The 16,184-nt window shown below is 43.6% G+C and overlaps 1 protein-coding gene across 1 annotated transcript in view; it reads left to right on the plus strand.

The window, feature by feature from the left end:
- Window positions 1–1,677: 1,677 nt before the first annotated feature.
- The window catches only part of KLHL15 (kelch like family member 15), a 130,794-nt gene continuing 116,287 nt past the window's right edge, over window positions 1,678–16,184 (plus strand). Inside the window, exon 1 of the mRNA XM_030188575.1 lies at window positions 1,678–1,769. The gene's annotated coding sequence lies outside the window, so the exon portion shown is untranslated. The remainder of the gene's footprint in view (window positions 1,770–16,184) is intronic.

A 16,184-nucleotide genomic window follows, 5' to 3' on the forward strand; every position in this document is an offset into this window, starting at 1 on the left:
GCACACTGTCTCATCCTCTCATCCTAATACAATACGAACCCACAAACATAAGCACCCCAGATTATACCCTCCCTATCTCAGACAGCCTGAAAATTCTCAGCGTTACAATCGACCGTAACCTCAAACTAGAGAACCAAGTGAAATCTACAACAAAGAAAATGTTCCACTCAATGTGGAAACTCAAACGCGTGAAACCATTCTTCCCAAGGGATACATTTTGCAGCTTGATACAATCAATGGTACTAAGCCATGTAGACTACTGCAACAGAATTTATGCGGGATGCAAAGAACAAATTATAAAGAATCTTCAGACCGCTCAAAACACGGTAGCCAGGCTTATATTTGGAAAAATGTGATTTGAAAGCGCCAAACCCCTCCGAGCAAAACTGCACTGGCTCCCAATCAAAGAATGTATTGCTTTCAAAATCTGCACCCTGGTTCATAAAATTATCTACGGCGAAGCCCCGGGATACATGACAGACGTCATAGACCTACCAACCAGAAGCACAACAGGATCAACACGAACATACCTAAATCTTCACTACCCAAGCTGCAAAGGACTGAAATACAAATCAACCTATGCATCCAGCTTTTCCTACATAAGCACACAACTATGGAATGCATTACCAAAAGCCGTGAAAACAACTTATGATTACCTAACCTTCTGGAAATCATTAAAAATTAACCTGTTCAAAAAGGCATACCCTACCGACCCATCTTAAATGCCTGTACCCTGCAACACAACAAAACCAAATCTCGTAATGGACATATAATAATTCTTCCTCTCTACGATTCCCTAATGTGTCTGTACACACGAACCTTATTCTACCACATTTGTTCATACCGGAATTGGCGAACGCCTTTACGGTACTATGTAAGCCACATTGAGCCTGCAAATAGGTCGGAAAATGTGGGATACAAATGTAACAAATAAATAAATAAAATAAAATATCCTCAATGAAATTTGGCTACGTATTACTGCATTGTATAAAACTATGTAGAAAAAAGAGCAGAAAACACAGCCTTTAATAGTGCAGTTTCCACTAACTACAATAATTTTAAAGCAGTTTTAGTGATATTCCCGTTTTGATTTCATGATATAAAAAAAGCCCCCTCCCTACCCATCTTCAAATCCTTGCTCAAAGCCCACCTCTTCAATGTTGCTTTCGGCACCTAACCTTTATACCTTTCAGGAAATCTAGACTGCCCCAATTTGACTGACTGTACATTTGACCTTTAGATTGTAAGCTCCTTTGAGCAGGGACTGTCCTTCTATGTTAAATTGTACAGCGCTGCGTAACCCTAGTAGCGCTTTAGAAATGTCAAGTAGTAGTACATATGGGAATCTTCAAAATATATTAAAAAGCTGTCAAAGTAAAACAATAAAATAAAATAACCTTTTGTCCTGCACCTAGCCAGCTGTTGTCTTTTTACAGATGGACCAGGGCATGACAGTCCCTTATTTTGAATAGACCTTTGCTATTGGTTTGGGTGTACTTGTGACTCCGCCTACTGGCCTGGTACCGTCGCCTCCTCTTCTCAATCTAACCCTGCGCGTAGCGAGGGGGACAAAGGAGACGCGCACGCTCGCGCTCCGTGCTACAGTAAATTCCGTCACTATGGAAACCGGCCGGCCCGGAAGCGGAAGTGTCCCCCTCCCTCCCTCCCGACCCGAGGTCCACACCAAAGAGTACAGGGCGGGGGAAGGATTTCAGGGTGACAGCTGGACGGGGCACGGCGACAGGAGTGGAGCGTCCCCGCGGGGGCAGGTGAGTGGGGGGTTCAGGCTCCCGGTTCTCTGCTGATAAACGTTTTTAGCGCTGTCTGAGAAGGGCGTCCGCTTGCTCAGGAGTTGGGCTGAGGCCTTATTCAATAGCCCATCTCTGTAGTGCTTGTGTTTCCCTTCCTCAGCTCTTGCATGGAACTCTCTGGAGTTGCCATACGGCGTTCTCTTAATAATACTCCCCCTATGCTGACTTTTTATACAGTTATGCAACCTTGAGGTTCTGAGATCATAAAATATTCCAATGCTGTGGAACTCAGCATGCTGTCTCTAATAGCAGTCATTGAATTTTGCACTCCAGATACCTGACCCCCCCTTTATTTTATTGATTTTTGCCTCTCAGACACAACACATTCTCAAAGCTTTCTCATATGCTTTTTTTTTTTTTCTCCAGATAGGATGTCTAAGGGAGAGGAATCAATAGTAGATGGTATGGATACATAAGAGTAGCCATACTGGGTCAGACCAATTGCCCAGTATCATGTTTTCCAAACAGTGGCCAATCCAGGTCACAAGTACCTGGCAACATCCCAGAACAGCAAATCAGATTTTATGCTTCATATCCTAGAAATAAGCATAAGAGTACATAAGAGTAGCCATACTCGGTCAGACTGATGGTCCATCTAGCCCAGTATCCTGTTTTCCAAACAGTGGCCAAGCCAGGTCACAATTACCTGGCAGAAATACAAATAGTAGCAACATTCCATGCTACCAGGCCCAGTGCAAGCAGTGGCTTCTCTTATGTCCATCACAATAACAGACTATAGACTATTTCTCCAGGAACTTGTCCAAATCTTTTTTAAACCTAGATATGCTAATTACTACTACTACTACTTATCGTTGCTATAGCGCTACTAGAGGTACACAGTGCTGTACATTTGAACATGAAGAGATAGTCCCTGCACGGCAGAGCTTACAATCAAATTAGGACGGACAAACAAGAGATAAGTAACATAGTAGATGATGGCAGAAAAAGACCTGCACGGTCCATCCAGTCTGCCCAACAAGATAAACTCGTGTGTGCTAGTTTTTTTGTGTATACCTTACCTTGATTTGTACCTGTCTTTTTCAGGGCACAGACCGTATAAGTCCGCCCAGTACTATCCCCGCCTCCCAACCACCAGCCCTGGCACAGACCGTATAAGTCTACCCAGCACTATCCCCGCCTCCCAACCACCAGCCCTGGCACAGACCGTATAAGTCTGCCCAGCACTATCCCCGCCTCCCAACCGTCTCTGCCACCCATTCAAGGCTAAGCTCCTGAGGATCCCTTCCTTCTGAACAGGATTCCTTTGTTTATCCCACACATGTTTGAATTCCGTTACCGTTTTCCTCTCCACCACCTCCCGCGGGAGGGCATTCCAAGCATCCACCACCCTCTCCGTGAAAAAATACTTCCTGACATTTTTCTTAGGTCTGCCCCCCTTCAATCTCATTTCATGCCCTCTCGTTCTACCGCCTTCCCATCTCTTAAAGTGAGGATGATAAAATAAGGGTTCTGAACAAGTGAACAAGGGTTAGGAGTTAAAAGCAGCATCAAAAAGGTGGGCTTTTAGCTTAGATTTGAAGATGGTCAGAGATGGAGCTTGACGTACCGGCTCAGGAATTCTGTTCCAGGCATATGGTACAGCAAGATAAAAGGAACGGAGTCTGGAGTTAGCGGTGGAGGAGAAGGGTGCAGATAAGAGAGATTTACCCAGTGAACGGAGTTCCCGGGGAGGAATGTAGGGAGAGATGAGAGTGGAGAGGTACTCTCCTGAGCCATATCTTTTCCAAGCTGAAGAGCCCTAACCTCTTTAGCCTTTCCTCATATGAGTGGAGTTCATCCCCTTTATCATTTTGGTCACTCTTCTTCGAATCGTTTTTAATTCCGCTATTATCTTTCTTTGAGATACGGCGACCAGAACTGAATGCGGTACTTAAGGTGAGGTCGCAGCATGGAGTGATATAGAAGCATTATAATAATCTGTCTTATTTATCATCCCTTTACTAATAATTCCTAGCATCAGGTAACTATGATTTGGATTATTTTTTCCAATGTGCATCAGTTTGCATTTGCCACATCAAATTTCATCTGCTATTTGGATGCCCAGTCTTCCAATTTCTTAAGGTCTTCTTGCAATTTTTCACAGTCGGCATGTGGTTTTACAACCTTGAATAGTTTTGTATTATCTGCAAACTTAATCACCTCACTCATCATTCCGATTTCCAGCTCATTTATAAAAAAGTTAAATAGTACCGGCCCTAGTACAGATCTGCGTGGCACTCCACTATTCACCCGCCATTTCTCTCAACCCTACCATCTGTTTTCTGTCAAATAACCAATTCCTAATCCACAACCGAACATTGCCTTTTTTCCCATGTTTTTAATTTTTTCATGACAAATAGCTAAAAAAACCAAAAGTTGCTAACAATTTAGAAGAGGGACTCGCCACTTCTACCAGCGTGCAGGGTAGGATAAAATCTGACTCCCTGTTCACACAACCATCCGCTGCTACCAAATGTTTATCTTTCTGCTCTCTCCCAGGTATAACGGTACTAGTTACCTGTAACCTGGAATGTCCAGTACTGGAATGTCCTTCTTCCATTCATGCTATCCTCCTTCCAGTCCTCCCTATTCCTTGCCAAACAGGACTATTACACCCAATTGACTAATTCCCTCACCTCTAACCCTCGTCGTCTGTTCGCCATCCTCAACTCCCTCCTCAAAGTGCCCTCCGCGCCCACCCCCCCACTCTCTCCTCAATCACTGGCTGACTACTTCCGCGACAAGGTCCAGAAGATCAACCTCGAATTCACCACTAAACCTTCTCCTCCTCCTTCATCCTTATAACCCTCTTCCTCAACCAACCAACCCAGGCCTCCTTCTCTTCTTTTCCTGATATCACTGAAGAGGAAACCGCCCATCTTCTCTCCTCCTCGAAATGCACCATCTGTTCCTCAGACCCCATCCCCACCAACTTACTTAATACCATCTCTCCTACTATCACCCCCCCCCCCCCCCCACCTGTCATATCCTCAGCTTCTCTCTCTCCACTGCAACTGTCCCGGACACCTTCAAGCATGCTGTAGTCACAATACTCCTCAAAAAACCATCACTTGACCCTACCTGTCCCTCCAACTACCGCCCCATTTCCCTCCTACCCTTCCTCTCCAAGATACTTGAACAGCCGTTGCCTTGATTTTCTGTCCTCATGCCATCCTCGATTCGCTTCAATCCGGCTTTCGCCCCCTACACTCGACAGAAACGGCACTATCTAAAGTCTGCAATGACCTGTTCCTTGCCAAATCCAAAGGTCACTACTCCATCCTCATCCTCCTCGACCTATCCGCCGCTTTTGACACTGTCAATCACAACTTACTTCTTGACACATTGTCCTCTTTTGGGTTCCAGGGCTCTGTTTTCTCCTGGTTCTCCTCTTATCTCTCCCATCGTACCTTCAGAGTACACTCTCATGGTTCGTCCTCCACCCCTATCCCGCACTCTGTTGGAGTTCCTCAGGGATTTGTCCTTGGACCCCTTCTTTTTTCAATCTACACCTCTTCCCTGGGCTCCCTGATCTCATCTCATGGCTTTCACTATCATCTTTATGCTGATGACACCCAGCTTTATCTCTCCACACCAGACATCACTGCGGAAACCCAGGCCAAAGTATCGGCCTGCTTGTCCGACATTGCTGCCTGGATGTCCAGCCGCCACCTGAAACTGAACATGGCCAAGACCGAACTTCTTGTCTTCCCACCCAAACCCACCTCTCCTCTCCCTCCACTCTCTGTCTCAGTTGATAACACCCTCATCGTCCCCGTCTCATCTGCCCGCAACCTCAGTGTCATCTTCGACGTCTCCCTCTCCTTCTCTGCGCATATCCAGCAGATAGCCAAGACCTGTCGCTTCTTCCTCTATAACATTAGCAAAATTCGCCCTTTCCTCTCTGAGCACAGCACCCGAACTCTCATCCACTCTCTCATTACCTCTCGCCTTGACTACTGCAACCTACTCCTCACTGGCCTCCCACTTAGCCATGTATCCCCCCTTCAGTCCGTTCAGAACTCTGCTGCACGTCTTATCTTCCGCCAGGACCGATATACTCATATCACCCCTCTCCTCAAGTCACTTCACTGGTTTCCGATCAGGTACCGCATACAGTTCAAGGTTCTCCTACTAACCTACAAATGCACTCGATCTGCAGCCCCTCCTTACCTCTCTACCCTCATCTCCCCTTACGCTCCTACCCGCAACCTCTGCTCTCAAGACAAATCCCTCCTTTCAGTACCCTTCTCCACCACCACCAACTCCAGGCTCCGCCCTTTCTGTCTCGCCTCACCCCATGCGTGGAACAAACTCCCTGAGCCCATACGCCAGGCCCCCTCCCTGCCCATGTTCAAATCCTTGCTCAAAGCCCACCTCTTCAATGTTGCCTTCGGCACCTAACCACTACACCTCTACTCAGGAAATCTAGAGTGCTCCAACTTGACATTTCGTCCTTTAGATTGTAAGCTCCTTGGAGCAGGGACCGTCCTTCTTTGTCAATTTGTACAGCGCTGCGTAACCCTAGTAGCGCTCTAGAAATGTTTAGTAGTAGTAGTTTATCTTTCTGCCCTCTCCCAGGTATAACGGTACTAGTTACCTGTAACCTGGAATGTCCAGCACTCCAGGGGTTGTGGTCCTAACGCCACTAGGTGGACAGACAGAAAGACACAGAAGGCTATAGTAATATGAGAATAATCAGTAATTGTTTATTACACTTACCAATCAGGACTACAATTAGAATACGTAATATAATTAATTCTCATATGAGACAGCAACCGGGACACAAACCTGATATTAGCTCTCTGATTGCCTCTGTCCATGATTCTCCTTTTATACCCTTTTCTTCCATAGACTAGTATTGGAAGTACAAAGTCAGCATATTCTAACATATTCTAGTAAATTCTATCTTACAGAAGCAAAGTTCTTCATAACATATTTGCTTATCATAAGTAAGGTCAGTAATGTTATCCTCCTTTGCAAAAACCATCTTCCCAGCAACCAAAGTTGTGTGTTCTTCATTATCTGCTTTCATGGTTAGCAGCAAATTTCCCTTACATTACTTCATTCTCCTGCCACACATATCTCTGTTATGACTCCATATCTGCCTGTCTCTCCAACAGAAGTGTAAGCTGACATGAGATTCACATTTTTGTGTAATTCTTATTATTTAACTTCTCAGTGACTCTTAACCTGTTCATAGAGGCCTAGCTTTGCTCATAATTCTCAGTTACTGTTGTAAAGTTATTTTATGGTTCATGACCTGCATGTCCCATATAAACAATGCCTTCAAAGAAATGAAGAAAATTGGTGAGGCAAGACTTCCCCTGGCTAAAACCATGTTGACTCTGTCACATTAAACCATGTTTATCTATGTGTTCCATACTTTTAGTCTTCATAATAGTTTGCACTATTTTGCCCGGCACTGACATCAGGCTTACCAGTTTGTAATTTTCTAGATCACCCCTGGAACCCTTTTTAAAAATCAGCGTTACATTTGCCACCCTCCAGTCGTCAGGTACTACAGATGATTTTAACGATAGATTACATATTATTTATTTATTACATTTGTACCCCACACATATTATTTATTTATTACATTTGTACCCCACATTTTCCCACCTAATTGCAGGCTCAGTGTGGCTTACATAGTGCCGTAGAGGCTGTTGCCAGTATGGTTGGTAACTGATACAAAGTTATATTGTGATCAGGTGAGGTAGCTTTAGATCAGGTATCAAGGGGTCGAAAGAGGTGACAATTATAAATTGTCCAGTACGATCATTAGTTATGCTGTGTTGCTGGTTGCTGGGATTTTATGTTGGATCGTTGGGATAGGCTTACTAACAGCAGACCAACAATTTCATGTTTGAGTTCTTTCAGTACCCTTGGATTATTATTATTATTATTACATTTGTACCCCGCGCTTTCCCACATAATGCAGGCTCAATGCGGCTTACATAGTAATTTGAAATACAAAGTTAATAGAATTTTAATCCAGTCCAGGTAATTTACTACTTTTTAATTTGTCGATTTGGCTCAGTACATCTTCCAGGTTCACCTAGATGTCTTTCAGTGCCTCTGCATTATCACCCTTGTAAGAGATCTACCTGTAGCAGAAATGATTTTCACCTTCTTTTGTAAAGATTGAAGCAAAGAATTCTGTCTCTCCGCTGTGGCCTTGTCCTCCCTGAGTGCCCATTTTGCTCCTTCATAATCTTCCCTCACAGGCTTTCTGCTTCTAATGTACCTGAATAAGTTGTTACCATGAGTTTTTGCTTCTGCGGCAAGTTTCTCTTCATATTCTCTTTTAGCCTTCTTTATCTATGCTTTGCATCTAACATGGATGGCAGACTGGATAGGCCATATGGTCTTTACCTGTCTTAATTTTTCTGTTTCTATGTGGTATGTGGGACATTTACCTATGTACTTGTCACAGCTTCCTTGATAGAGTCCTCATCTCCTCTGCCTCCACCAGGAGGTCGTTCCATGAATTCACCATCCTCTCCGTGGTGGTGTATTTTCTTAGATTACTCCTAGGTCTTGTCCGCTTTCATCTTCATCCTATGCTCCCTTATGCCAGAGCTTCCTTTCAATTTAGAGACTTGCTTCCTGTGCATTTATGCCACAGAGGTATTTAAACATCTCTAGCATATCTCCCTTGGTCCTGCCTTTCTTCTTATGTATACATATTGAAATCTTTAAGCTTGCCCCCATGTGCTTCATAATGAAGACCACTGACCATCTTAGTAACCGACTTCTGGACTGACTGGATATTTCATTCAAAATTGAGGTCCTTGGAAGAGGTGGTGGGGTACATAAGTAATGCCATACTGGGAAAAGACCAAGGGTCCATCGAGCCCAGCATCCTGCCAACGACAGCGGCCAATCCAGGCCAAGGGCACCTGGCAAGCTTTCCAAACGTACACGCATTCTATACATGTTATTCCTGGAATTGTGGATTTTTCCCAAGTCCATTTAGGAGCGGTTTATGGACTTTGTCCAACCCCTTTTTAAACTCTGCTAAGCTAACCGCCTTCACCACTTTCTCCGGCAACGAATTCCAGAGTTTAATTATACGTTGGGTGAAGAAGAATTTTCTCCGATTTGTTTTAAATTTACTACACTGTAGTTTCATCGCATGCCCCCTAGTCCTAGTATTTTTGGAAAGCGTGAACAGACGCTTCACACCCACCTGTTCCACTCCACCCACTCATTTTATATACCTCTATCATGTCTCCCCTCAGCTGTCTCTTCTCCAAGCTGAATAGCCCTAGCCTCCTTAATCTTTCTTCATAGGGAAGTCGTCCCATCCCCGCTATCATTTTAGTTGCCCTTCGCTGCAGCTTTTCCAATTCTACTATATCTTTCTTGAGATGCGGCGACCAGAATTGAACACAATACTCAAGGTGCGGTCGCACCATGGAGCGAAACAACGGCATTATAACATCCTCACACCTGTTTGCCATACCTTTCCTAATAATACCCAACATTCTATTCGCTTTCCTAGTCGCAGCAGGACACTGAGCAGAAGGTTTCAGCATATTATCGACGACGACACAGAGATCCCTTTCTTGGTCCATAACTCCTAACGTGGAACCTTGCATGATGTAGCTATAATTCGGGTTCTTTTTTCCCACATGCATCACCTTGCACTTGCTCACATTAAACGTCATCTGCCATTTAGCCGCCCAGTCTCGTAAGGTCCTCTTGTAATTTTTCACAATCCTGTCGCGATTTAACAACTTTGAATAACTTTGTGTCATCAGCAAATTTAATTACCTCGCTAGTTACTCCTATCTCTAAATCATTTATAAATATATTAAAAAGCAGCGGTCCTAGCACAGACCCCTGAGGAACCCCACTAACTACCCTTCTCCATTGTGAATACTGCCCATTTAACCCCACTCTCTTGTTTCCTATCCTTCAACCAGTTTTTAATCCACAATAGGACATTTCCTCCTATCCCATGACCCTCCAATTTCCTCTGTAGCCTTTCATGAGGTACCTTGTCAAACGCCTTTTGAAAATCCAGATACACAATATCAACTGGTTCCCCTTTGTAATTGTATTCCCATCCTTTACAATGTATTGTAAGCCACACTGAGCCAGCAAATAGGTGGGAAAATGTGGGATACAAATGCAATAAAATAAATAAATAAAAATAAATAAATGTTTGTTTACTCCTTCAAAGAATTGAAGTAAATTGGTCAGGCAAGATTTCCCCACACAAAAGCCGTGCTGACTTGGTCTCAGTAATCCATGTCCTCGGATGTGCTCTGTAATTTTGTTTTTAATAATAGCCTCTACCATTTTCCCCGGCACTGAGAGTGAGGCTCTGCTCTTTACCACAAAGGATTTTTTTTTTATGCAGCATATAATTAACCTTTATAATTGTTGCTAGAGAATGTGTCAAGGTGACCAACATAGCGGGATACAAAAGAGGCTTGGACAAGCTCTTGAAGAAAAGTCCTTGGAAAGTTATTAGAAGGACATTGAGGAGGTGTGAAGAGGGTAGTTATAAAGAACATAAGCATTTGCCACACTGGGACAGACCGAAGGTCCGTCAAGCCCAGTATCCTGTTTCCAATAGTGACCAAGTACCTGGCAAGATCCCAAAACAGTGTAATACATTTTATGGTGCTTATCCTAGAGAAAAGCAGTGGATTTTCTCCAAGGCTATGTTAATAATGGCATGTGGACTTTTCTTTTAGGAAGTTATCCAAATCTTTGTTAAACCCCACTAAGCTAACTGCTTTTACAACATTCTATGGCAACGAATTTCAGAGTTTATTTACACGTTGTGTGAAGAAATATTTTCTCCAGTTTGTTTTAAAATTACTACTGTTATGATCGTGGTCAGAACCCCTCTCAAACTTACCTTTTGCCTGGGGGTCAGCTTTTTAGCTGGCTTCTGTTCTGTTTTTCTGTCCTGTTTGAGCTAGCTCTCTCTCTCTCTGTGCCTGCTGCTGCCAGCATGGGGCTAATTGTCTCACTTCACTGCAGCTGTGGGTGTAGTCTGAGTTGCTCTAACTCTCTTTGGGTGTACTGGCTTCAAGTGCTTCACGGTGTTGCATTGGTGTGGGTTGGGCCTCTATGGGTTTCAGTGTGCTCTCTGGGTCAGTGTGCTGTTGCCTGGGTCTAGGGAGTGTGACATCATCAGGGAGGGCCTTGATAAGGAAGTGGTGTTCTTTCCTTCGGGGCCTTCTCAACGTTTGCTTCTGGCTACTTGCTTTAGGTCCAGGTTAGTTTAGTGCAGTGTGCACTTGTGACTTGTGTGTTTGACTTCCCTGTTTTCCCCTTTTGTTACGGTGAGTAGCACTGCTGTTGGTGCAGTGCTGGAGTTTGGTGCTGGGAGCACCCTTGTTAGTAAGTGCTTAGGAAGCACCTTTTGTTGTTTGGGTATTTGGCTTTCCTGCCTGTTTCCTTGTGTCTTCCCTGCTTTTCCTTGTGACCTGTGTTTAGCTGCTGTAGCTTGGTGCTTAGGAAGCACCGGGGTGAGAACCCGTGTTTAGCTGCTGCAGCTTGGTGCTTAGGAAGCACCAGTGTTAGGTCTGGCATTTGTCTTCCCTTCCTTTTCCCTTGTGGCTTCCCTGCACTTCTGTTAGTGTAGGGCGTAGGGGCGCCTCTGTTAGGAGCACTGCTGTTAGTGGAGGGCTTAAGAGCTTTTCTGTTGGTGCTGGGCTTAGGAACACTTTTGGTCACTTTAGGAGTTAGGTGCACTTCAGTTACAGCTTGTTCTAGTCCTGGTCCCTGTGTCGTCCAGTAAGTTCTGCCGGCTTCTCGAACCCAGGAGCTCAACTCCTGGGGGGCTTAGTAGCTAAGTGCAGGTGAAGCTGTGTGGACCAGTCCGGTGTGCCCCAGTCCTGTGTCCTCCAGTCCGGGGGGTTCCAGTCCGGGGGATTCCAGTCCAGTATTCCAGTCCGGGGGATTCCCGTCCAGTGTTTCCGGTCCGGGGTTCCAGTCCTGTGTTCTCCAGTCCGGGGAATTCCAGTCCAGTGTTCCAGTCCGTTGGTTCCGGCTCGCTGGGTGGTGCCTGCAGTCCCTGCCGGTGTCGGTGTGCTTGCCCAGCGTTGGTTGGTGGGTTTTGCCTGCTGCTGTCGTTCCTCATCAGCAGCCCAAGGGCGCACGTTTGCTCCAGAGCCCGGCCCCGCGGGCTCTGAACCTGAGAACCTGACAACTACTTTGTAGCTTCATTGCATGCCCCCTAGTCTTAGTATTTTTGGAAAGAGTAAACAAGTGATTCACGCCTACCTGTTCCACTCCACTCATTATTTTGTAGACGTCTACCATATCTCCACTCAGCCGTCTTTTCTTCAAGCTGAAGAGCCCTAGCCACTTTAGCCTTTCCTCATAGGTACGTTTTCTGCCAGGTTCTTGTGACCTGGCTTGGCCACTGTTTGGAAAACAGGATACTGGGCTAGATGAACCATTGATCTGACCCAGTATGACTACTCTTACATTCTTTATCATTTTTCTCACCCTTTTCTGTACCTTTTCTAATTCCACTATCTTTTTTGAGATGCGGTGACCAGAATTGCATATAGTACTTGAGGTGTGGTTGCACTATGGAACAACGATATAAAGGCATTATAACATCCTTGTTTTTGTTTCTCATTCCTTTCCTAATAATACTTAACATTCAATTTGCTTTCTTAGACACTGCTACATACTGAGCAGAAGGTTTCAACGTATCATCAGTGATGACACCTAGATCCTTTTCCTGATCGGTGACTCCTAATGAGAAATCTTGTAGCTGTAGTTTGAGTTCCTCTTTCCCACATGCATCACTTTGCATATGCTCACATTAAGTGTCATCTGCCATTTGGATGCGCAGTCTCGGAAGGTTCTCGTGCAAATGTTCACAATTCTCTTGTGTTTTAATAACTTTGAATAACTTGTGTTGTCAGCAAACGTAATTACCTCACTAGTTACTCCCATCTTCTAGGTCGTTTATAAATATGTTGAAAAGCAACGGTCCTAGTACAGACCCCTGGGGGACCCCACTATCTACCCTTCTCCATTGGGAATACTGACCATTTAGCCCTACTCTCTGTTTGCTATCTTTTAACCAGTTTTTAATCCACGACAGAACGCTACCTCCTATCCCATGACTTTCCAATTTCCTCTGGAGTCTTTCATGAGGTACTTTGTCAAACGCCTTCTGATAATCCAGATACACAAAGTAGTAAATTTAAAATGAATCTGAGAAAAATATTTCTTCACTCAACGTGTAATTAAAATCTGGAATTCGTTGCCAGAGAATGTAGTAAAAGCAGTTAGCTTAGCAGGGTTTAAAAAAAGGTTTGGATAGCTTCCTAAAAGAAAAGCCAATAAGCCATTATTAAAATGGACTTGGGGAAAATCCACTACTTATTTCTAGGTTAAGCAGCATAAAATGTATTTTACTGTTTTGGGATCTTGCCAGGTACTTGTAACCTGGATTGTCCACTATTAGAAACAGGATGCTGGGCCTGATGGACCTTCGGTCTGTCCCAGTATGGCAATACTTATGTATAGCTCACTTTTATCCACGTATTTGTTCACCCCTTTAAAGAAATGTAGTAGATTGGTGAGGCAAGATTTCCCTTCACTGAATCCATGTTGGCTTTGTCTTATTAATCCATGCTTATATATATGCTCTGTAATTTTGTTCTTATAGTCTCTACCATTTTGCCCGGCACTGACATCAAACTCATCGGTCTATAATTTCCGGGATCACCTCTAGTTGACGTGGTCCTTATGCACAGGAGGACCGAAGCTGGCTTAAATTTGAAGGAGATGCAGCCTGCTTGGTGGGCCCAGTGGGACCTCTCTCAAATTTCTGCCCTGGTTATTGGTTGGTAGACTTGGGAGAGCCATCCCTGGAAATGAGCTATAACAAATAGGTCTACGTTTTGGGATCTGCCAGGTAATTGTGACTTGGACTGGCAACTATTGGAGACAAAAAGGTGGCTATGGCTTTTTTATGTTCTAACGTGTGCCTATTAAATAATGTTAATTTGGTTTATACTTTTTAAAAAGTTTTTGATGTGACGGGTTATTTTATTTTTTTTAGGGATTGATGCTGTGATAACGTTGAGCTGGTTGATGTAGAGTGTTGAGAGTCTCGTAAAACTTTTGACAAAGTCCCTCATGGGACGCTCCTTGGAAAATTAAAAAGCTGTGAGATGGAAGGCAACAATCTATTCTGGATTCAGAACTAGTTAAAAAGAAAACAGAGAGTAGGGTTAAATGGCCATTTCTCTAAATGAAGGAAGATGAATAATGGAGTGCCACAGTGATCTATACTGGGACCAGTGCTTTTTACACTAACATTATTGTCTCCCCTAGAATGTAAACTGCACTAAACCCTGGAAAGGAGACATTAGCGGTATACAAGAATTGATTTGATTTGCTTTTAAGATATTTTATAAATGATCTGGAAATGGAAGTGACAAGCAAAGATGTTCAGATTTGCAGACGACACAAACTTGGAAATGAACGGGTAGGCAATCTACAATATCCAAGATAGGCAACAAAACAGTAGATCATTGATGATAAAAGTCCAGAATTTATTCACCACATAAAGCCATAAATACATAAAAGCCCGATATGGCCATGTTTTGCATCAGGGGAGTGTTAAAAACTGTTAATAGGTACATAAAAAGCATGTTGTTATAAATAAATTTAAATCCCTCATAAATACAGATAATAAAATAAATAAATCATAAACCACAGATTTAAGCCAAAAACACGTATATAATAAAAGCAATAAAAAAATTTAAAGGCCCTGTTTACAAAGCCGCATTATAGGTGTGTTTTTAATATGAGTTAACCATGTATGCACGTTAACCGTGTGCGAACCTACAATATCCCTATAGGTGCCTACATGGTTAGCGCATGAGTTAATTGTAGGCTTGTTAAAAACACTAATGCGCCTTAGTAAATAGGGCTCTAAATGACAAACTAAAAACTTGCCTTTAAATAAAGAGGAGGTGAAATAAATTCATGTACCTAAGACATGTGATGCCACCTAATGGTTAAAATCTAAAGACAAATAAGAATCATCATTAAAAGAATTGTAAAACCATCCCCATATTAACTAGCAAAATGTGCAGAAATCAAATCAACTAAAATACAAGCTAATACTCGCATATCTTTCCTCCATACGGCAACAGTTTGTGGTGAATCTGCCATAGCTGTGCTGGTGCTTTCTCTTTTAGCTGTTCATGTGGGGGGGTCAGAATTTTTCCACCTCTTCTCTATTTATATGCGTGTTTTTAGAGATCATTTAGATGTTTACTTTTATTATATACATATTTTTGGCTTTAGTCTGTGGTTTATGATTTAATTATTCATTTTTGTTATTAGTATTTATGATGTTTAATTTATATTAATGTTTTTAATGTATTAACAGTTTCTAACTGCTTCTGACGCAGGCCTTGTGAGGGCGAACCATGGCCATGTTGAGCTTTTAAGTATTTGTGTATCTATGTTTTATGTGGTGAATAAATTGTAGGGCTGCCCATCAGTCAAAAGTAAGCGCGACTAAAAATTTTAATCGCGGGGTTGATCGCGTGATCCAGGTGTGAAACAGTTGAAATAAATTTAGCATGTACACATGGAGGCGTATTTTCAAAGCACTTAGACTTGCAAAGTTCCCTATCAAACCTATGAAGCTTTTAAGTGCTTTGAAAATGAGCCCCATAGTTGTTTTTTGGTTAAATTGATTCTAAACATTCAACCAGTAACTTTGATTCCATCTCCTCCCTTCCCTCCATACATGATTACCATTTTTTCCCTTTTATTTTTTTTCCCCTCTCTTCTATGGACACCATCTCCCTTCTTTGATTCTTCCATCCCCTATTTCTAGCATCTGTCCCCCCCCCCCCCCCCCTTGAGGTCCCCATCTTTCTTTCTCTCTTCCTTTTTTTTCTCCTGACACCTCTTCTTACTTCTCTGCTACACCTCTCTCTAGCACCCGATTACCTGCATCTGTTGCTCTTCTTTTTCTTCTGTGGTCCCCTCCTCCCCACATCTGACTCTATTCCTGTTTCTCCCGCTGCAGCTGCCCCTCCACCTCACACCTCTGGCTCTTCTCCTTTCTCTCGCTGTCACCCCCTCCTTCCCTGAATCTCTCACTCTTCTCTTTCTGCTGCCACCCCTCCCCCTCATCGCTCACTCTTCACCTCTTTCGCCTGCCGTTGCCCCCTCCTCTCCCGCATCTCTGGCTTTTCCCTTTCTGCCGCCGCCACCCACTCCTCCCCCACATTGGTGCAGTCCATATCTTTCTCCCTTTTTTTCTGCTGATAGTGCAAACTCTTCTTACCTCTCCAGCAGCCCCCACTCCTCTGCAACTCCATTGCCCTGTTCCTCACAGCCGCTGCAGTGAAA

The sequence above is a fragment of the Microcaecilia unicolor genome, unplaced genomic scaffold, assembly GCF_901765095.1.
Source record: "Microcaecilia unicolor unplaced genomic scaffold, aMicUni1.1, whole genome shotgun sequence".
NCBI lineage: Eukaryota > Metazoa > Chordata > Amphibia > Gymnophiona > Siphonopidae > Microcaecilia > Microcaecilia unicolor.